General features: G+C 43.5%; 1 protein-coding gene across 1 annotated transcript in view; it reads left to right on the top strand.

Annotated features, from left to right (window-relative positions):
* The window catches only part of CSMD2 (CUB and Sushi multiple domains 2), a 607,094-nt gene that overhangs the window by 134,509 nt on the left and 448,656 nt on the right, over window positions 1–23,929 (top strand). The gene's annotated exons all lie outside the window — the stretch shown is intronic.

The following is a 23,929-nucleotide window of genomic DNA, read 5'->3' as shown; positions in this document are numbered from 1 at the left end:
CATAGTCTCACATATATTATTATTCCCCCCCCCATTCAAGCCTTGTAACCACAAGAGGCTAAGACCATCACACAAGTGGGCTAGAAATCAGTCCATGTTGACATCCAAATGCCAATTGATAAGACATGAACAAACTTTTGAAACAACATTAAAGTCAGGTGTCCAAAGAATCATAGAAATGTAGGGCTGGAAGGGACCTCGAGAGTCATCTAGTCCAGCCCCCTGCACTGAGGCAGGACCACATATATCTAAAACATCCCTGGCAGCTGTTTGTTTATCCTGTTCTTAAAAGCCTCCAATGATGGAGATTCCACAACTTCACTTGGAACCCTATTTCAGAGTTTAACTATCTTTATAATTAAAAAGTTTTTCCTAATATCTAATGTAAATCTCCCTTGTTGAAGATTAAACCCATTATTCTAGTCCTACCATCAGTGGACATGGAGAAGAATTGAACAGTCTTCTTCATAACAGCCCTGAACATATTTGAAGATTATCATCAGGTCCCCATCAGTCTTTTTTCTCAAGACTCAACATACCCAATTTTTTAACCTTTCCTCATAGGTCAGGTTTTCTAAACCTGTTATATTTTTTGTTGTTCTCCTCTGGACTGGGAATGGATGAGGGGGATGGATCACTTGATGATTATCTGTTCAGTCCCTCTGGGGCACCTGGCATTGGCCACTGTCAGAAGACAGGATACTGGGCTAGATGGACCATTGGTCTGACCCAGTATGGCTGTTCTTATGTTCTTGTCTGTGTCTCTCTCTCTCTCTCTCTCTCTCTCCAATTTGTCCACCTCTTTCCTAAAGTGTGGCATCCAGAATTGGACACAGTACTCCAGTTGAGGCCTCACCAATGCCATGTAGAGTGGGACAATTACCTCCTGTGTCTATGTACGTCCCTCCTGGTAATACAGGTCACGATATTTGCCTTTTTTGCAACTGCATCACATAGTTGACTTCTATTCAATTTGTGATCCACTATAACCCCCAGATCCTTTTCAGCAGTGCTACCACCTAGCCAGTTCTTCCCCATTTTGTAGTTGTGCATTTGATTTTTTCCCCCTTCTTCCTAAGTGTAGTACTTTGCACCAGTCTAGTCTTTTTTATTGAATTTCCTCTTGTTGATTTCAGACCAATTTGTCACGGTAATTTTGAATTCTAATTCTGTCCTCCAAAGTACTAGCCCCCCCTACCATCTTAGTGTCAGCCACAGATTTTATAAGCATACTCTCCACTCCATTATCTAAGACAGACACCTGCGGGACCTCACATCTTCCTTCTCTCCTGCCCCCCTGCAGTTTGAAAGTGAACCATTAAAAACTACTTTTGAGTACAGTCTTTCTACCAGTTTTACGGCCATTTTATAGTAATTTAATCTAGACCACATTTCTCTAGTTTACTTATGAGAACAACATGTGGGACTGTGTCAAAAGCCTCACTAAAATCAAGATATATTATGTCTGCAGCTTCCCCTCTTCAGTAACCCTGACAGTAACCCTGTCAAAGAAGGAAATTAGATTGGTTTGATTTGATTTGTTCTTGATAAATCCATTCTGGCTAGTACTTATAACCCTATTATCCTCTAGGTGCTTATAAATTGTTTGGGGCTTTTTTTCATTATTTTGTTCCAATATCTTTCCAGGTATCTCAGAAATTGTATATCACCAGAATAGCCTTTGGATTTAAGATCCAGTAAGCATGTAGGTTCAAATCCCACTTGTGGCAGCTTTTCTTTTTCAAGTGCAAGTTCTTGAGCACATTACTGTTCACTTATAGAGCAGGGAAGAATAATTTCTTCCACCGCAGGAATTCTGGGGTGAAATTCTAGGGTCTCTGGTATGCGGAATTCAGATTAGATTTCTGCATACCAGTGGTCCCTTCTGGCTTTAAATTCTAGGGGTGAAATCCTGACCTCATTGAAGTCAGTGGGAGGAATCTCGGGAACCAATTTATCCCTAGAGCATCAGACAAAGAGATGCCTCTTTATCAAGCAGACACAACCACCTCATTTTATGCCTATCTTTTTCTTGTGCGCAAACATATTTACTGTGGCCGACACAACAGAGAGAGGGGAATTGTTTGAAAGTAGAGATACTCCCACGCCAGTCAAATATTTATGGAGCAAGCCTGTAATAGCAGGCGAAATCCTCATTTGTTGTGCAGATTTGTACTGTCTATACATATTTATATCAGTTATCAGCCACTGTTTATTGGTGCTAGATAGCATTCTTTTGTCTTAATCCCACTTCTGCAGTTAATGGCCTGTGCGTTTGCTTTCTATCAAGCTCAGACACAGAGTAAACACATATTTTTCAGTTGTGTTTCTAATCGCCCAAATGCCTGTATATCATGGAAAGTTGCCATGTACATGAGGAACGGAATGATATTTTGAAATAAAACCTGTCGTGTTGAGCCATCGTCTTCTGGCTGCTGATTATGATTGCCTGAGTGGGTCTCATTTCTCTTCTCCCACCTTCCGTAACACATTTGTGGCACTTTGATGAAGGGGTAAATTTTGCCGGCTGCACACCGCTGAGACACAAATGGAGGTAATAAAAGAGATTAGCCTTGACCATCTGCATCTCTGGTTGGCTTCGCTCTGTCTGCAAGAACCTTTTTCTCCAAACATCTCCTTGCCTGTCAATGGGCCAAATTGCCCATCAAAATTCGTCTACCCCACCACATTATTCTGTATTAAATCCCTCTTTAAAACTTCCTTCTGCAATGGCTGCAGATCATTCCTATCTGACACTGGCTAGGCTGGCAATCTCGTCTGACCTTTGGGTCTGCTAATTTATACACACACACACCCATCTTGACTGTCACTTGTCCCTCCCAATGTAACCCCATTTGTCTGCTTGTCCACCTATTGTGTCTCAGCATAGTCCTAGATCGGGGAGCTGTCTGAGGCAAGGGCTGGCTTTCACAGTGTTTGTACAGTGGGCATCGTGGAAAATGTCCGTGCAGATGGCAAGCCATCACCGAGGCACTTTGTGCGAGGGAATCCTGTTTTACTTGTTACCTAGTCATCCACTTCCTTTTGCCTTGTCCACGTTTGCTTAGTCTACTTGTTGTATCCGAGATTGTAAAGTCCTTGCACCAGGGACTGTCTTTTTAATAAATGTTTGTATAGCATCTGCGCATGGGAGCGCCGTGAGTCTCACTGGAGTTTTTCGGTGTTACCGTAATGCTAATTAATGAGTGTCTCTTGGGAGACGATGGTACTTGGTGAGTCCTGATTGGGATAGCTTTCAGCGCAAAGGTGGCGGCATAGAGAAAAGCATAGAGGCAGCCATGGGAGAAGGAGGCAGATGGAAGCATCAAGGCTGGCTTCCCTGGTTGAGCAGAGCAGAGGAGGTGTTGTGGGGATGATCCTGACACTGCTGGAGCTGATCGCTAAGCAGCCCGCTGGCTTCGTTGGTGCAGTATCAGTCCCTGTGAGCCAAGGTCCAAGGCGCAGTTTCTCACTGATGACATTGAGCAGTCAATTAAAAAACACTTGGGTCCTGCCCTGATTCTGCCAAGGGAATGCATGCTTGAAGGATGCATTAAAATGTCCCTTCCCAGGTGTCTCCCAAGGAAGGCCTTCCCGTGCGCTCTCAGCTGTGCTTTTGTCAGAAGAGGTGGGGGGATGTGGCTGGCATGTGCTCCCCCTGCTTTGCTTCTGCTTCATCCCTGAGGGAAAAAATAATCCTGTGTCTAGTCAGAGCTCTGACTTTGGGCTCCACATGGTTTCTCCCCGTTCTGTTCTTGAGATGCACCGAGATCCTTGGGGTGGGGGAAGGGAGGTATTTGAACATCTTTTCTTAATTGTCTTTTGCCTGCTCTTACAGCGCTGTCTCCTCTGTAGTTTAAATCACTCAGCATGTCCTTTGGGCTTCCTTCCAGATACTAGTTCACCCAGAAAGCTGTCTGGCTCCCTCCCTTCCTCCATCTCCAATCCAGCAAATTGCTTGAGCACATGCCGAACTTTAAAGACACGGGCAGTTTGATTGACTTTGACCAAGTGACGAACGATCTCAGAGGGGCTACCCGTGTGGTTGAAGTGAGGCATGTGTGTAAGAGTGTGGCTGATCGAGGGGCCTGAATCTCTTGTTTTCACTGTCATTTCCATTCCTTCTTCCAGGCTACCTGCTGCATTTGGAACTGCCCACCCTCTGTACAATTCACCCATTCTGTGTGGTGCAAAAAAGCAAGTAAAAATACTGCTTCCCAGCCTGGTGTGTGGTGGTTGGTTTTTTTTTCCTTTGGGTGGGGGGATGAGGATTTAAGCTAGAACATGCATCTGGGTCTCCAGTGTTAGGTGTTGGTGAAAGGACCTTATCTCCTCTGGTGTGCTAGTCTTCTCTCCAGTCTGCTCTTTTTGCACTGCTGGGAAGTTAGCAGTGACCTGATGATCTGTCATGAGACACAGGTCAGCTAGGAGCTCGTGGACAGGTCTGGCAAATAATTAAGTGCTGCTTTGGCAAATATCCAGTCCCCGGGCGTTTTGATGTTGGCATTGGCTTATGGGCAAGAGTCATGCCCTTAACAGTATGTATTGTCCTGCTGTTTTCAGAAGTGGACCGGACACTGGATATAAGCAAATGCAGTAGTAGGCTCTGATTCCTAAGCCAAAGACTTAAATAAACTGCCAGCAGAAAAGACATTAGGCACCAGAATTACAGACATAAGGAGTAGGAAATTATTAGTAGAAAGCTGTATGAGTAGTATCTGGACTGACTTTTTGCTTGGAATCAGAAACAGAGTCCCTGAAATGCCTGGAGAACAGATCTTCACGTTGTTTGTACAGTATCATAACTGCTTGTGTGTATGTACGCCACTGCTTCTACTGGATGGAATCAGAGCTGTGTACCTGTGTGTGTGTCATAGACTCCTTATGGCTGATGAAGATTCTCCTTTAGCTCTGGTAGCAGAGGCTGCGATTTTGGAGCAGGAACATGCCATCACTGTGAATTTACAAGTGGCCCCCACTGTGGCAGCCCTGATGTTCTAGGCCCCCTTTCTGCATTCTGTTTTTTTAACCAAACAACCATCTTCCAATGCTAGTTGTGGATGATTGGTGTAGGAGTGGGTAATAGGGGCATGCTGAATGCCCGCATCCTAGGAGAGCACAATTAATGCCATGGCCTGTGTGTGGTGTAAGATGGTGGTAGCTGGAGGACCGAAGGGTATGTATTGCTAGGTACTAGGCTTAACTTGCTTGTGTTGTGTTTGTGTGCATGACAACCACACCTGTTTTGCAACAAAGGTCTTTGTTGGTTAAGTGACACTTATTCTATTTGGGCAGCCGGGCAGCCTGTCTTTATTAAACAGGCAACCTTCATTTAAGCGACATGCCAGGTTTCACAGAGGGAAACGCATGGTAATTTGGGCAAATCAAAAATAAAGGCGCTTTTAGGACAGAAAATGGTTCTAAATGAATCCATTATAAAACCATTAAGTAGAAATGGAAGGGAAAAAAAGGCAGGCACAAAGAAGCATGTTAAATTGACACTTGCCCCAAATGGCTTTAAATTGTTGATCAGAATGATTTAAAAAATATATACTGGATGTAACCGAACCAGTGTTTAAAAAAAAGAGAGAGAAAGGAAAAAAAAATACCAACCCCAACATTTGCAGCAGTGCCCGGAAGGGAATAATATTCTCTTTTGACATTATTGATTGCACGGTGCATATTTTCCTGGCAAGAAACATAATTAACCATTCTGTCATGCCCGCTAGATGGAACAGGCTGTCAGAATCTTTTCAAACTGACATTTTGTTGCTGCAGAAAAGAAAATAGCCCCACAGAGAATAAAAAAGACCTTTTGCTTTGCACACTATATACACGTAATTGAATACATTCTAGTTACGACATGGAGTTGCCTGGTTCTTCTGATTAGTGTGTACAGTTATTGCAGCGTGACCCCAGATCTCCTCACTCAATCTTCCACCTCAGACCACTTAACCTTTCCTGACACACGAAGGCTCAGAAATCCCTCAGTGCTCTCTCTTCTCTAGATACCGCATTGTGGAAAGGCACCTGTTTGACTTATGCTGCCTTTGCATCACTGGGCCTTTTCCTTGATTTAGTATCCCTGGGAATAGCTTGTATGTTTCTAGTAATGCCTCTTAATTCACTATGCTTTTCATAAATGCTTAGCTAGTGAAAGCAGAGTCACGTAGCTTGTTAGGTACACACCCATTCTGCAGCATATGGAACTGGTGATAGCTCAAAGGAGCCCTCTCAACAGTTCACGTTGTGTTCATAAAGATAATGCTTCCATCTAGGGATTTCAAAGTGCTTCCCAAACATTAATGAAGTCTCCTCAAAGCCCTGGAAGGTAGTGTGGTCAGTATTGCTACTCCCATTTTACAGACAGAGGAAACTGAGGTACAGATAGGCTGAGTGGCTTGACTAAAGCCACTTAGCAAATCTGGGAATGTAACTATGGATTCCTGACTGCCAGGCCTGTGCGTTAAGCCAAACCCATGTGACCTACAGATGGGCAATCTTAAGTAGTGTTGGGGACATGAAGTTTCTGTTTGCAAGGTTTGGGTTTTTGGTTTTCAAATTATTGTTGTTTTGATGGAAACAAAAAATTTCAAAGCACAAAAATTGCCATTGCAAAAATTTCCATTTAATTCAAAAGTAACTTTTGTTATGGGGGAGAATGGAAGAGTCAATGAAAAGTTTTCAACCAGCTCTAGTGATATTGGGCATCTCAACTTTTAGGAGCATAATTTGAGGCAACCTTAAAGAGACTTGATTTTTAGACGGGATGTTTTCTGAAAATCCAAGCCCTCTTTACAGAGTATCTGGTTGGGCACCCGAACACTGTTAAGGACCTAAAATCATTGGTCACCTTTGAAAATATTGGCCGGCATTACTTACAAGGTATCCATATCAATCCAATCGTCCCGTAAATCCTTGGTCTCGGCACAATCTGTATTAAATGTTGGATTTTTTTATCCACTCAATTTTTCCTAATACTTTGGTTTGCTCTACCACTAACAATGTAATTTATTTTCATTCCATTTCGTTTTCTTTCTTCCATTTGCAGATATTAAGTGACTTGTATAGCCAGAAGTAAATTTCTCCCCCACAAACATTGTCAACACAGACTTTGTTTCAATTTGTGTATTTCACTGTACATTTTACATCGCTACCTGTGATTTGAAAAAGAACATTCTTATATGCTAATTGAGTTCCTCCAATTTCTCTGCTGTTAATCATTCTGATTCGTAGCTTTGGTGTTTCCCAGCCAGAATGGTGTTGACATAACTTAGTTTAAGGCACTATCATACTTTAGGCAAGCTGGTTACTGCGTAGAACAGTTACTGCAGAAATTGTCTGTCTAAGTGGGGAACTGTGTAGAATTATACAAATTAAGGATTGGTCAGGGGATAATGTTTTGATTTTCACTTTTTAAGGTCTTAAGGCTCTGAGTTGAATTCTGTCTAAATGCTACCATCACTTCCCCCACTCCATGTCTGTCTTGTCTATTTCGACTATTATGTCTTTGGGCCAGGAACCGTCTACCATTCTGTGTTTGTACCGTGTCTAGCATTGTGGAGCCCAGTTCTTGTTCGACTCTTAGGCACTATCGTGATAAATAGGATTAATAATAATAATAATTTTAAGTTAGGGGCTTTAGCTGAGAGCGAGTCTCCCCGCCTGGATAGGCAGACTCATGCCCGCTCAGTAAACGTAGCAGCATGGATGTTGTTGCAGGGCCGGTGACACAGCCTAGCTGCGCAAGTCCAAGCCTACCCAACCCCCTGGGTCCAGGTTTGGATGGCTAGCCCAAGCCACTGCCCATGCTGAATGCCTGCACCAGCAGCGAAGCCAGGTTTTGAGCAGTGCCGGAGGCGATGGGTCATTGGAGGTGCCATCTTTCAGTTATACCTATTGGCTTGAAAAGAAGCCATACATACAACCAAAGGTGGGTGGGGATTGGGTGGAGGGCTGGGAGTTGTCCCCCTCCGGCCGTGTTAGCTCCACCACTGGTCCACACTGCTGTTTTTTAGCATGCCAGCTCGAGCACAGCTGATGAGAGTCTATATCCAGGCCTTCCGTCACACCTGAGGCTTCTGCATAGGCATATACCCGCAATCGCTCAGTGCCTACCCCATTGATAAAGTGGGAATGATGATACTTTTCCCCCACTCTTTGTGTGGTCTATTTAAATTGTAGGCTTGTCAGGGGCTGTCTCTTACTATGTGATTGCATAGCACCTAGCTTAACGGAGTCCTGATCTCAGACAGAGTCTAGTTTAGGCATTATGGTAATACTACAGCAGATTTCATTTACATAGAGAGTCGATGATACTTACTGTTCAGTCCTGTATGGTTTTGAGTTTGCAGAGTTTTGTGAGAACTTTTTTCTCATTCACTTGGGCTCACGCCCCTGAATTTCATTTTGAACAGAGCCAGAAAACAGGCAGAAACTACCACGTCTGAGCTCTGCTTGATTTCCATACGGATTGGTCTAGGCAGGTCCAAAAGTCAGCTCCAGTTCACCAAAAGGCTTCTGAAACTTGGTTTCCTTCTTAGGTTTTATTTAGGAGGGAGGGGATAGCTTAGTAGTTTGATCAGTGGCCTGCTAAACCCAGGGTTGTGAGTTCAATCCTTGAGGGGGGCACTTAGGGATCTGGGGCAAAATCAGTACTTGGTCCTGCTAGTGAAGGCAGGGGGCTGGACTCAATGACCTTTCAGGGTCCCTTCCAGTTCTATGAGATAGGTATATCTCCATATATTTTTATTTAGGTTTGTAACTAACACAGCTTGAAAGAAAGGACACTGCTGGCACAGATCTACTTCCAACTCCGCAAGAAAGTAAACGCAAAAATGAATGTGGAAGAGAAATGAGATAAAAATCTGAGTCCATGGATTTTGGCGTGAAAATCAGATTTATTGAGATTTGAGACTCAGCCTCTGATGTTTATGGATGTGAGAGATGTGAAGGACTAATATATCTGGTGTGGATGTTCAGACCTCAGGCCCTATAAATAAGACTTGACTAGCAGGGATTCACCAAAACCCATTTTAAATGAGCACAGAAATCCATCCACACTGCAATTTATGATCCCTGTGACTGTCCCTAGGGATTGTGTTAGTTAATGAAGTCTTTATGAGTGTCAGGTGAGCAAAGGCATTATTTTTGGCTTCATCAGTTACGCTCAGGAAAGAGAAGAGAAGAAAATGCAGGTGATTTCAGTGCCATATCAGCATGGGCTTTTATTCCATATTCCAATTTAGATTGAGCAGTGTTTGCAAAGCCTTAAAACGGTATTTCCGAAATAGCCCAAGGGATTTAGATGCCCCACTCATTAAAATTCAATTCCTTGATTTTTCCTTGAAAATCTCAGCCTTCCTGCAGGTAGCAGCTTGCTCAGCCCCAGTTCAAAAAAGCCTGCGATCACACCACCCACAGATCCAAAAACGTACATTGTGTTGCCATTTTGAAATTTGCATCATGAACATTACAAGGCAAACAATCACAGAAACCCCGCCAGGTGACAATTTTTGAAGCAACTGCGCTTGTTACATCAAAGAAATTGCATGGGTCAGCTCCATCATGGTAATTTTCTAGTAGTAGTTACAGTATCTATCAACAATACACGGAGGGGAAAATCATTCCAGGGCTCGAGGAACTCATGTACTATGGCCTAGCATTCAGGGTGGGAGAAGACATTATGGGCTAGAGCCTTAGCTAATAGAATTCAGCATAGCTCCCAGTGGAGCTGTACTGGTTTGCACCAGCTGAGGATCTGTTCCTGAGTTCCTCAGATGTACTTAGCACTTGATCCCAAGCCCATTGAGGTCAATGAGATTCTTTTCATTTATTTCATTGGGCTGTGGATCAGACTCATGGGACGTTTTAGTCTCTTGGAGAAGATCTTCCATGTCATGTTGCTAAGTGACAAAACAAGCAGCACGAGCTACCTTATTTTTCATTTCAGATAGATTTAATGAGTGCTGTAATTGCTGCTTGTCGTTTACGAAGGTTGACTTAAGAGTGATTCTGTGTGAGGAGTAGCTAATATAAAATAAGTAGGCAGCTGGTAAAGGAATCAGAGAATCTTGTTGCTCAGTAGAAAGTATCTTCAGCTGTAGATGCTAACTTTGTAGTTAGCATCTGGTACCGGCACAAAGTTAGGTGATAGCACTCAGGTCTAAGTTTAGTTGCTGACAAGTATGGAAGGGACATCAGTGATGCAGGTTCCCCCTATAATCTCCTGGAACCTTGTCTCAACTCTCACTGGAGGTGAAAGAGGACAGCACTGCCTCCAGGGCCCAGTTGGTTCTTGGCATTCCCTCGGGGGTGCTAATTGTCATGGTAGGATTTTTTAAAAAATGTGAATACCCATCCCTCAGAACTGGCCAGAAACCACAATGAATTCCACAGAGACTGCTGAGGAACCATCTGCAGGTGACAACTAGAGCCAGATGAAATATTTTTGAATGTTCAAAATGTTGATGAAATTGATTTGAAAATTGAAAATGTTGATAATTTTTTTTCTGCTTTTTTTTAAGACCATGTCTAGTAATATCTTTTACTCGCTAACAAAAACCCTGGATGGATTCAAACCGATGGACCCCTTTGTCATGCTTCATTTATTATAGCTGTCCCATGAGCCATAGTGTCCCCTTGTATAGATTAATCATTCCATTTTCTTTGTAGAGCTGATGTTTTCTACAATGGAAAAAAAATGCTATGGTGCTGCCTGAAGAGGCCGGATATATGGTGACACCCTATTTCTCGTGCTGACCCTTGTGTCTGATCCTTCTTGAGGACTCATTGAAATAACATTGCAATGTAATTTTGGCACTGGAAAGAACATCCCCATGTACAACACTACACAGTGATTAAAGTGGAGAAGAGGTACAAAGTTATTCATATTAAGGAGAAAGCTTCACCTGCTATTGAGCCAGATTTTAGGAAAACGTCCCTATTCACAAATGGTGCTTAAGTGCAGTGAAGTCAGTGAGACTGAAGCATGTGTTTTAAAGGGTTTTTCTGAATCGAGGCTGTAATAGGTTGTCCTATCTGGTGGAAACCTGATCTAATCAGAGGTTCCCTTCCCTCCCGCCCCCCGAAACCCTCCCTCCACATGATTAGCAAGAATAAGAGCAGTTTCCAGCATTGGGAAGCTTGGATGCTATTTCTCTGGTGGAGGAGATAATTGGTTGTGGTGCTGCAAATATACTATTGCTTTGTTAGGTAACAGTTCAGTGCAGAGCTTGCTGGAGAGAAGTGATTAGCTTACAAGCCCATCCAGAATGTACCAACAAGATCTGAAAGTTGATGTAATTGCAACACTCAAAACAGACAAATTCATAGGCAGGGTACTTCTGATTTTCAAGAGCACTTTAGCCATCACGTTTGGAAATTATAGCCAGGAACTCATTCATTACCATGACCACCTCTCTGCAATCTCTTGAGGTAGGAAAGTATTTAGATCGATTTACAGATAGGCAAACCGCTCTCTGCCTCAGTTTACCTAAGGTCAGTAAGCAACAGAATAGAACCCAGGGTCCATACTAGCAGTTACCCACTAGACAGCACTGGTTTTCTATCTGTTGAATTTACAGTGGATGTTCTGGCGTCAAATCCCCTTTCATCTGTTCAAATTGACCAAACGTTTGTGATGATTCAGTGTATGGACTTTTGTAGACCTAGCAGGTTTCTCTTGTATTGCTGTAAAGACAGAGTGGACACATTCTACTGGCAAAGACTGACTATGAAGGGAGTGAGTATAAGGGACAGAGAGAGATGATGGGTTTCGTAATGCCCATTGCTGTCCTCTTAAGAAAAATATATAATAATCAAATTCAGAGTGAGCAGCAAGTGAATTGATGATTTTACTTAAAAACAACTTAATTATCAACCAGCTGGGCAGACGGAATGATTGTAAAGTGTCACGGAATAAAATAGGATCCTTGGCTTTGGTTGGCAGCAGAGGAGACTTGAGTTGTGCTCTGAAGTATGAACAGTAAATGTACAAGGAACTGCTGGGTAGTGCTTGCTTGCAACATGCACATGATTGAAGGTGTTTGCACAGGGATCTATTTGTAGCTTGACTGGAAAATAAAAGCAGCTTGATTTTGATCATAAATCGCTCCAATGAGCCAAGTTAATCAGCATTCATCTCCACCCATCCCCGTGATGCATTCTCTTTTGAGCTGAATGTGTGTCTTGTGCACAGAATTAAAAAATAAATAAAACTAGGGACTAAAGCCTAGGTATGTCTTTCCAGCCTGCAGAAGCGAGCCTCCCCACCTGGGTCAACAGACTGGGGTTTATCTAGCCCGCTAAAATAGCTGTGTAAACAGCACTTTGAAATAGTGGCTCAGGAGGGAGCTTAACCTCTGAAGCCTAAGGAGGGGGTGCCACAGACTGTCTATCTTAGGGTTTTATCTACTGCCCATGACTGCAGTATCTGAGCATCTTCCATGTCAAATCAATAGCAAACTCCCTAGTGGACCTCATGGACTCCCTGTGTAAATGTGTGCCAGTAACTGAATTCTTCTGCATGTCAGTTCCTCGCCTGTAAAATGAAGATATTAATTTTTGTAACTTTTTGGGGAAAAGGACTGTTTCTTAGGATGTGTATTTACAGGGCCCAGCCCAATGGGCCTCTGACCTTGGATGGAGCCCGCAGGTGGTTCTCTAGTATAATTAATGGGCATGGAGAGTGGGCTGATCTTAAGCCTTAAAAGTAGGTCCCTGTGTGCTTGAGGAGCCGCACAATGGCTGGGCAGACTTGCACTGGTTCTGTTAAGGTAGATTCGTGGTGGTTGGACGGAGAACTCCAGTCTTCAGATATGTTGTTCTTAAGTGCTTATCAACAGTATGCTCTGTGTTGTGTTTTAGCCCTGCCACCCCACCCTTCAGAACAAAACAGTGTCTTGAAAAGTCTCAGGGCTTGATCTGTCAAGGTGCTGAACACTTTGGCCCTCACCTTCCACAGCACTTAAGCACGTAAGCACATGAGCAGCCTCACTGAAGTGTCTTGGACTGTTGGTGTGCTTAAAGCAAAGCATGAGCATAAGTGCATTGCATGATTCAGGTTCTGTGTCTTCCAAGACTGAGCTCTAAAACCACCTTCTCCAGCACTAAGTTCTCCTAAAACCCCACTGAAAACAACGTGCTAGCCGTTTCACTTGTTAAACTTCTGGTTCTTCCCATGGATTTAATTTATCTTAGTGATGAGGGGGAGGGGGATTCATTTAATCATGAGAACATGGAACAGAAGCCATTGCATGAAGACAAATGGCCTCCAAGACTTGAACTGAAACGGTGCCTTTGTATGTCATTACAATATCATTTTAAGTTGGTTGAGTTTTCTTGGCCTGGAGCGCCATTCCTGCCTTGCAGGGACTCCAGCTTAAAGTACAGCCATCTAAGTAAGTGCTGGTGAGTTTTGCCTTACAGTCAGCGCTGGCCTTTAACTGTTCCAAGACGCGGCACGCTGCAGCTTCGTCCTCGGTTTATACACAGCTAATTTTCTTGGCTGATTAATGAGGGCATTTAAAATATCAGTTATGTTTCTGCCAATATTAAAAAAAGTCAAACTAACATTTCTCATTGTAATTCCTTGTTTTATTAAAAATTAAAGTAACAGGAGGAGGAAAAAAATAAATTTGATGGCAGAGCAGCTGAAAACCCCCCCTGAAGCGAGAAAGCAGTAGGAGTATGTGTGAAATACACGCAGTGGAGCTGCTGGCTCCTTACATAGGTACCTTCCCTCAGCCTCAGCTGAGCAGAAGGTAAAGGATCAAGCCATTGGAGGGGGCTGTTACCTAGTTATCATGCAACCACTAGAGAGGGCTTCTTAATTTCCAAATAGCTAGAAAAGGAAGCTCAGAGATCAGGGCCGGGACCCTATGTGGGAGAGAATCAAAGCAAGCAGTCTGGGAGATGGCTGCAGAAGGAAGGCCAGGAAATTGGGACGTGAAAGCAGAGATGCACCATTGGCTGGCATTAGCTGCTGCGGGAGGATGGAGATCAGGGCATGCCAGCAGATGGTGGTATGGAGAGGAACCCAATGAGACACTGTGGCCTCTATACCCCTGTAACGGGCTGCCCTTAGGTGCTGGGCTAGGAACTGTTGGCTTGAGACTTATTGTAACTGTGGGAATCCTTGTGCCTGGGGCATCTGTGCCCTTTATATTGCCAGCTCTAGTGAAGGCCTATTTGAAATGTGGGAATGTCTGTGGGCTTAGAGAGGTACACAACGCATGCTACTAAACATCTAGAAGGGGGCATCTGTTCCAGAGCACCGGCCGCCACCACCCAGCAGTAGGTTTGGGTGCCGGGTGCTGGGCATTGCTAAAATTAATCTCCCTAGGCTATCTGATGCCTGCACCTGGAGCTCGCAGGCACTGTTTTGCTGGAGGTGCCAACTTTCAGGTGTGTGATACCACCCAAAGCCTCTGCTGATTGAGGTCATAACACGTTACGTATGCAAAAGTAGGGCCTGTCCACCTAGCCAAATTCCAGTTCACAGGACTGTGTTCTCCCTATTTCAGATTCACCATGGAATTGAAGCAGATAGAATATTCTTCACTTCCTTTTGCATAGCACTCTATGAAGCTAAATAAACTGTCGTCTTTCGCCCAGGAGATGATTGTGTGTGAGGCTTGGTAGAATTCAATTTGTATTTTTTTTATAATTCTGACAGGTGATAGCAGAGTATTTGTAAGCTTTTTTTAAAATTTGTATCTTTAAATTTTCATAGTTGCACAGAATTTATGGGTTTTAAGCATTTTTTTTCAATTTTATTGATTTAAATTTTCATGGGACAGGAAATTGAGGGGGTGAGACTATTATTTAATTACAGTAGGTGTTGAGATTCAGAAAATTAATTTATGTTTTAATAGTTATAAAAGTATCAGCCTTACATGCTAAACGATACAAAGTAAATATCCTTAAGTGGATCTCTAATAGGTTCTCAAGTAGAATTTTTCTTACTTTGCCTACCTGTAAATTTTGATTATTATCAATGGAAATATTTTTGTCAGATTCTGTGTATATGGTGAAAATGACGTTTACTAAGAAAAAGCTAATCCTTCTTTCTTCACTTATAATATAGGTCCAGATCCCAAGAGGATCTGGGATTTGGCCCATAATTTGAAAAGGGCATTGCGTTCCTTCAGAATGACAGGCACTGTGTAAAGATAAGATATTACTTTGAATGCTAAGATATTGTCATCTCCATAAAGTACTTCACCTTTCAGAACACACCGGTAATAGTGTCTGTAAGGAAAACCAACCCCTAGTTATGAAATCTACGATGAAATGGATTGACAGATAAATTTCCTTCTCTCTGTTGTATCTGCTCCTCCTTTTTCTTCATGGCATATTCCCCGAAGCAGCCTCGAGCGTGACATCTGTGAGCAGTCATTGCCTTTCATATCTGGGGCTGCTTCACAGTCTCTTGAGGCTGCTTTTATTTTTCACACATGCTGTGAGATATTGTTGAAGGTGTCATGTGCACACCAGGCGAAGTATGAGGATTGCAGATGTGTACTGAAAGGAGCAGGTGTGGAGGAGGCAAGAGGTGTCCCTTAGCTAGCCAAGATCCTTGTGTGTTCCTTTGTCCATTGGTAATTGGTCTTCGTATTCCTTTCTGCGTGATCTTTGCACCAGGGCCGATGTGAAGAGCTGTTCTGGGGCTCAGCCCCAGCTGTTCTGTTGAGGAGCCAGGCTTTGATCTAATGACTCCTTTCTCTGCCAAGGCAGTGCAACTTCTCCAAAGGCACTTTAGAAGAAACCTTGAGGTTTATCAGCCGTAACAGAATTGGAGATGCTCCCTCATGTTTCTGTCTGACCTGCCATTTGGGGACAGCACTGGATGAATGTGCTGCATTCTTGGGGGAGCTCCTCTTCTAGATTTTTTTTCTTGCTGCGTCCTACTGTGGAAAGATGGGCTTGTGGCTCATAAGAAGTCAGGGGGCTGCTGTCCCATCTCGGCCACAGATTCCCTGTATGATCTTAGGCGTATCAGTTTGCCTCTCTGTGTTTCAATTTCCACTTTTGTGAATTGGGGCTAACTGCACTTACTGACTTCAAAGATGGCTTGTGAGGCTAAATTAGCTTATGCTTGCAAAGCAGTTTGGTTGTAAGGCATTATAGAACTGCAAAGTATTAAGGAATTATATACACACTAACCTTTCCCCTGGCTTTTTCCAGTTTGAATCCGTGCTGTCCTGTCAGTAGCACTTCATCCCTTCTCTATATCTTCATCACATTCTGCATGTATCTTATCCCAGCGTGTTTGAAAGGGTTTTAAACTACTCCTATGTGCTCACCACACTCTTGTGAAGTAGATTTTACCCTGGTTTCACTGATGGGGAAACAGAAACGCATGAAGATTTGTGAGTTGCACCAAGATCACGCATTGGGTCAATGATAGAGGTGGCAAAGAACCCAGGAATCCTGAATCTCAGTCCCTCTGCTCTAAAGGCTGAAAACATGCTGCTGCTGGAGAAGATGAGAAATCTCATGGGCTAAAATGCCTTCTCTTAGGCACCAGCACTGAAAGGTATGTAAGCCCACGTCAAAATTTAAGCACATGAGTAATCCCATTGCAGTCAGTGAGACTACTCATGCACTTGAAGTTAAATACCTTGTTAAATCAGGCCTGTAAGACGTGCACTAGTGTCCACTGATGTCTTTCCACTTATGTCGGTTGGCTCTGGATCAGTTCCATACAAGTTTCAAATACCTTTGCTTTAGGCTGACTTCCGTTCATATCAGTTGTGAGACAGCCTTGCACCTGAAGAAAGAGTTCAGATATGAATTAGTATTCAGACATTATTTTACCAAACGTTCCAAGCCACCTCTCTTGCTTCACGGTGCTGTTTTTAACAGAGCTCCTTCCAACTGGCTTAGCTTGTGTTTTGTCATAGGATAATGTGACAGACAGGAGAATCAGTTTGGCCCTCCTGGCACCAATCATATTAACTGTAGATGGTTAAAAGTAAGAGAGTGGTTTATTTGATGAGAAATTCTCTTTAATAGGTGCATTTAAATTGTGTGCAGGAAAAAAATCACTGAAGTATGATGTGGTGTAATTTAAAGCTGGGTTAAATGATGCAATCCAATGGGTTTTCATTAGAGGTGTGCACAGAGGTTCTGAGGCATTTCTCTCCCATTTGTGCTGTAAAGGGTGTCGGATTGCCAGCTGCAATAACATTTTTTGATTGCAGCCCAAGCTGACGTTGGGCATCTTACCAGGAAAAGGAATGTGCGCTGTTTTAATTATGGCACCTGTGTTGCAAAATGGAGCCCGTGTCGTGTTACATGACACAGTCAGATTTGATGCACTGGAATAGCATAGCATGCAAAGTGGGGAGACGGACACATTTAAAGGACGGAGATGAGGACTGTCGTCGACACCTCTGTTCCTCAGGCACAATGGAGTTGACCACTGCAAGGGTAAAACTTGCCTTGTGCAGACGGCAGAGATTCTTCAGGGGCCGGTGTGAGACTGTAGAATGAAGTCACTCAGCAACTAAGCCCCCCATCTCCCCACTTCCCCAGCATCTCTTTGCTCTCCCAAATGCACTTTTCACTTTGCTGTTGCTAACATGAACACGTAGCACATGGTAGAGCTGATCTAAAAGTGTGTCCGAGTGGATAGTGCACTGGGATTGGACTCCAGAGGTCTGGGTTCTATTCCAAGCTCCACCACTGGCTAGCTGCGTGACCTTGGGCAAATCACTTTCCTTCCCTGTGCCTCAGTTTCCCCATTTGTAAAAGTGGGATAATGATGCCACTTTTGTAAATCTCTTTGATGCTGTGCTGTGAATGACCTAGGTCCTATTATAAACAAAATGAAAGTGGGGATGAAAACTGAACAAAAGAAAACACTCCACTGCATGTGCAATTTTGCCCACGGCGAAAGGATGAGAGAAGAAACCATATGTGACTGAAATTAGTCATTTTGCTGAAATGCCCTAATCGAAGGCTCAGATACTACAATGGTGAGGATGATCTAAGAACTAGCATAGAATAGACTGTCCTACTGCCTGTGGCCGTACCACTTCTGGCTGTGATCTTCTTAGATCTCCCAAGCTGAGCAGGGTTGGCTGGGAAGCATTCCCCCTTGGCATTATGTGTTTGCTTGGCACATTGGGGCCCCAACCTGGTTGAAGCACTGCCTTGTAAATGGTCAGTAATGTGTTGGCCCTGCTGAGCAGCCCTAGGTGAGCAAGGAGGTGAATCTGCCCATGCTCTTCTCCTGTGCCTGGGGAAGGTGACTCGTCTCTGGCAGGGGCGGACGGGAGCAGGTCCCAGAGGGATCCGAGGAGTGGGATATTGAAAGCAGTTGGTGGAGAGTGTATTAGGACCCACCAGGAGTTAGGGACCCATAGTAACCGAAGGATTTGCAGCGCTTGCTTAGGACTGGCACGCTACGGGGAATTGGTGAGCATGACCTCACGAAAGGGCAGCGGGTGCAATAATGACTCATTCGTGTCAAAAATTGCTGCTGGGGTAGCTGTGTTTGGGGGCAAATTCTGCCCTTCTGTGCTCGAAGAGCCGTGTGCTCCTGGAACTGTTGTGCAGCATTGTAACATGTTGCAGAGGAGATGCACACACCATGGTTTATGAGCTGGAGATTTGACTTAGTTTCTTTCCTGGTGTTTGCACTTAATTTTAAAATAGACGCCTTTCACTTTGAAAGCACGTGGCTGCCCCTTGTATGCGGGCAGGGTGGAGGGAAGACCCAACAACTGGGCCGAGTCCTGAGGCTCTGACTCGTTTTATACATGGTCCTGATTCCGGCAGAATCCGCGTGGAGCCCCTGCACACTTTGCCTGAGTGAAAACCGAAGGAGAACCGCAGGATTTGATCCACAGTGGTTTCAGTGACAGTGAACAGAAGTGGAATGAGAATCCCAAACGGTTTCATGACAGTTAGTCATTTTTTTCCCCTCTGCTTATACTGAAGAGTTAACCTGGCACTAGTTGCTCTTCATTCCTGAAAAAGTCCTAGTCTAATAACCCATTCCAAATGCAGTGTTTGTCACCTCCCAAAGCAAATATCGCCTCTGCCTCTGCTCTGGCGAAGCCGAGGGGAAAAGAAGTTGCAACTGAAGGAAACTCAAGACTTCTGGTTTGGCCACAGCTGATGCTGGGGGGGAGGCTGGAGAAATGCCAGTCTGATTTAATCTAGCAATGTGCACTGGAATAATTGCCTAAGGATGTCCTTGCAGCCATCATTGCAGGTAGTGGGGAGGCTCATGGGGTGAAAAGTGACAGGATCTCTTACCAGCTGCACCCTCTCCTGCTATAGTGACCAGCTGCTGATAGTGATTTAAAAAAAAATAAATCTTCCCTCTGAGTGGGTTTTGTTATGTAAGAATGTGTGAATGGGAACATTAATGAGGATGTGTAGGTGTTGAAAAGTATTTCTCTGTAGTGGCTCTTACTGCAATGCGTTGCAGTTACTAGCAAATGCGTTTTATTAGCATAATAGATCTGTGACTGTAGTATCCTTCCAGTGGAGGAATGGGATATGTATGTGCATTGTGCAACAAAGAACAGTGATGGGCTGAACTTTTAAAAGTCACCTAGGAAATATTCTCACAGACAGAGAAAGGGGCAGGAAGTAGCCATTGGTGATGCAAAGTGGCAAAGACGTGTGCAGACAGGTACACTACTTGTGTGCTCAAAGAAATATATTGCAGAAAGCAAACCGGGACCATATCGGAGTGGATTAGGTGACCTGATAGGTCCTTCCTCTCTGTGCTTCGGTTCCAGGAATGATCACATAAATAATGGCATGTTTTTGTCTAGTGGGCAGAGCTAGGGGCTGGAAAGCAGCCGTTGAGCGTTTTGTCCTGGCTTTGCCACTGAATTGCCTTGTGAATTTGGGCACATCACTTCACCTCTTTGTTGTCTCATTTGTGAAATATAGATACTAGGCAAATATGTGGGCACCTAAATAAGTGGCATGATTTGTTTAGTGGTACTGAGAACCCATAACTCCTAGTGAGGGATAAAGTGATGTGCCCAGGGTCACACATGGAATCTGTAGCAGAGCTGGGAACAGAATCCAGGTTCTCTCAAGTCCTAGTCCAGTGCCGTATGCACAAGTCAATCCTTCCCTTCTAAGGCCCTGCTTCAGGAAAGTACTTACGCACATGCTTAAGGTCATCCCTATTCAGGATAGCACTTAAATCCCATTGTCTCCCGGCGGACTTAAATGCTGGCTTAAAGAAAAGCAGGTTCTGAAGTGCTGCCATGAAACGGGGCTTAAAGCTGCAAGCTGTGGTTATCTGAGCACGCTCAGATAATGTACATGAGCCCAAGCTCAAGTGTTGTAACAGCCTTTTCTCTTGCCATCTCCATCCGACAGAAACCACCACTCAAGCATCAGTGCCACAATATTCCTGCATCCTGATGCTGTGAAACCAAAAAGGTTCTGTGCCTATGAGAATTTAGAATGCCCCTTAGTGTCGTACCCCTGGATGTGCTATGCTTTTCCATTCTTGGCCTTGCGATGTATTGGCCATTCAGTCTCAGGCCAGCATTTATGCATCTGCAATCTGAAAATCCCATTTTCAAAACGGGAGCAAAGGGGATTTGGCTCTGCCTGGGAGCTGCTGATACTCTGCACCATCATTATCAGAAGTAATAATAGAAGAAGCTGGCTGGGGCAAGTCCAGATGTCTTTTGGTATATTGACAGGGGTTGATTGGAGATTTGCTATGCACAGTGGCAGGCTTACCTCATGCCTTTATTTGTATCAGTTAATTTTAGTGCTGAACAGATGTAAGAACAATTCTGCCTCCGGTGGCATGAGACCCAAAGTCACCCCTGTGTGCCCAGTGGTCTGTGTGAAATGAGCTGGTGGCGGTCAGTCTCTTGCGTAATGTCTGTATTCCCTTATTCTTTTTTGATCCCAGGATAGTTGCAGTCAGCTGAAGCACTTTTCTGAATGGCTTCATCCTACCTGGGTGTAACAGGAGGGGACTGGTGAGCTGGCATACTCAGCAAAGAGTCTTCAGCTCTGCCACCTGGCTTTGATAGTGACCTGAGTTTTTGACCCTCAGGGGACACTGTTCTAAGCTTTCCATCAGAAAGTGGGGCAAATGTTTGTGTGGGGGAGGTGTCAGGGAAGAGGGAGTTTTTATCTGTTGTGGGGCTTTTTGTGGAGACAGTGTAAAATACTAGATGGCGCCCTCTAGTTGTGGACCCATGGAGAAGATAAGACTTACTACTGCAGTGAGGTAAGGGGTGATCTTCTTTAGCTCAGGTGATACAGATCTGTCTTGGAGATAAAGGTGCAAAGTTCTAGTCCCTGCTCCCAAGGTACTATAATAGCTATCTGTCTATATAGAGAGGTGGTTATGCAATTGTCTGACATCTGCAACGCATGGTTTCATTAAAATTGTTCCACATTTCTGTATGTGCCTTTATTGTAACAAATAAAGTGCTTGGAGGTTTCAATAAGCACTTCTAATTAAATCTAAAAATAGCCACCACACTTTTCTACCCATCTATACACAGTGAAAGGATACAAATCCTTTAAAATAGAACTTGATTTTTTTATTCAACAGAAATATTCACATCTGTGCCCTTCAGTATTTCATAGCTTACGTTAAGACTTGACTATCATATTTAGCAACTGTAAGGGTTTTGCCGGTGATAACTGAGGAGTTTCTCTTTAATAAGGTTCTTGGGCAGACATGCCCAGTTTCATTATTCGGTCAGGGCTCAGTCCTTTTGGCACACTATTTAGACAAATCAAGAATGTGTGTGTGTGGGGGGTTCTGTATTAGTTTTTTAGACTTGAATTTTCAAAGTAGTCTGGAGGAGTTGGTCACCGAACTCTTACAGATTCCTTTAATAATCCCAGCCCTAATGGTTTACTTCTTGCCTTCAGAGAGGAAGGATGGCAGGGGCTAAGATGCTGGTGTGGTCCATGGGAAATTGGGGTCACTTCCCTGCTCTGCCACAGAGTTTCTGTGAGAGCTCAGGCAAGTCACTGAATCTCTGGGCATCAATTATTCATGTGTAAAATGGAGATAATATCGCTGCCCTTCCTCACAGGGTGTTGTGAAGATAAATACATTGAACAGAGTGTGACATGCTTAGGTGCTATGGGGTTGCGGGTCATTTAAATACATTAGATGCTATATATGACTCTGCATCGTTAGTATTATCTTGATGAAAGGGCTCTTAAAATAGGTATGGTTGTATGTCATGAGTGTATTTAGGGGGCTGTGGTAGAACACCTGACAGAGCTTTCTATCTCAAACCTAATGCTGTACCCAGTCTCTGACCAAGGCTAGCTGCTTCAAAGAAAGGTGCAAGAAACTCTGAAGTGGGCATTTAAATTGCCCATAAGGGAAAATTCCTTCCTATCCCCATTAATGAGAGATTGGCTCATATTCTGAATAGCCCTTCAAAACTTCTTAAAATATCACCTGTACTGTTAACTGTGGATGTTCTCAGGATCTGAATCGATATTGAATTATTTTTTGAAACCTGCTCAGCTCTTGGCCTTGATATCTTGTGGCAATGAGTTCCATAGGCTAAATTGCTCTTTCTTACATGTTTTTACAGCAGCCAGATTTTTCTGAGTGTTATCAGACAGAAGAGATTGTATTTAGATTTTTCTTTGGGAATGGCAGGCAAGAATTTAACGAGAGAGTGGTTGAAAAACATTTTTTTTTCCATTCTGTAAATCTATTATGTAAATGGTCTTAGCCAAGTTTGGATTATAAGTTATAAAACTAATTAATTGTTTATCAGAAATATACATTAGCTATTCTCTGTCTGTGTCAATATAGTATCAGGGAATTAGTGCCTGGGATCTTATAATGCCAATTCAAAAATGTTGATGAACAAACTTCTGTATTAAAATTAACAATTACCTTGTAACTTAGAGTCAGTCTGTCAAAAAAACCCAAAACAACCCAAAATAATTAGGCTGAGGACCCAATGTTGTGGAAGATTGTTCTTGCTTTGGTTATTGTACCCATGTTTTTGATACAATTGTCACCTCTCTCTTGTGAGGAGTGTCACTTCTCTCCATGTATCTTTCCAACTGGACTGGGCTCTGTCTCCAGCTTTGCTACTGATGACCTGCTGGGTGACCCTGAGCAAGTTACTGCCATGCTGTGCCTCAGTTTCCCTATATGTAAAAGGGGGATAAAGCACTTTGCGAACTACTGACAAAAAGTGCTTTATGAAAGATAGGTATTATCATTATTTGGAGGAGCACTCTGTCTCACTCCTATTTTCCCTTATCACAGACTGTAACCTCCTTCCCTTTCTTCTCTCTATCCCTCCCTCCATATATTGCATACGAGAGCTTTGCAAGAAGTCAGTCATCTAAAGATCTTGACAGCTCTGTTCTAAGGCATTTAGGGTGACCCACTGGTTCAGCTGATAGAGCACTGGACTGAAACTCACGAGTTCTGGATTCAGTCCCAGCTCTGCTCCGGTGTTCTGCATTATTTTGCACAAGCTGCTTCCTCCACGTATGAAATGGGGATAATTACACTGACTCCTTTGTAAAGCACTTTGAGATCTGCTGATGTCAAGCATGAGCTCGTTATGTCTTTATTGGCTTAGTCCAGAGGAGAGTTCCTTTTGGGGTTAGCTGGCAGTTCTGTTGCCTTAAGAACACTTGGCTCCTAGCACAAGCCTCATCTCTGGTAGACATACAGAGTAAATAGTCGATGTAAATCCAGGCAGCTAATTGGCAATGTCAATTTTATTGCTTCTCATCCTCTGCTCCTTTAGATTGAGAGTCCAACTTAATATTATTCATATAACACTCTAGGCGCTTATGTAGTGCCTTTACTCCACAGATCTTAAAGTGCTTTATAAATATTAATGAATGGAGCCTTGGGACTTTCAGAAGTTTGAGTATCATTCTCATTTCACAGGTGGTGGGAACAGACACAAGGAGT

This window comes from Mauremys reevesii, linkage group 23, assembly GCF_016161935.1.
Source record: "Mauremys reevesii isolate NIE-2019 linkage group 23, ASM1616193v1, whole genome shotgun sequence".
Lineage (NCBI taxonomy): Eukaryota > Metazoa > Chordata > Testudines > Geoemydidae > Mauremys > Mauremys reevesii.
Note: the sequence above shows the minus strand (reverse complement) of the source record. Positions and strands in the feature narration are given on the sequence as shown.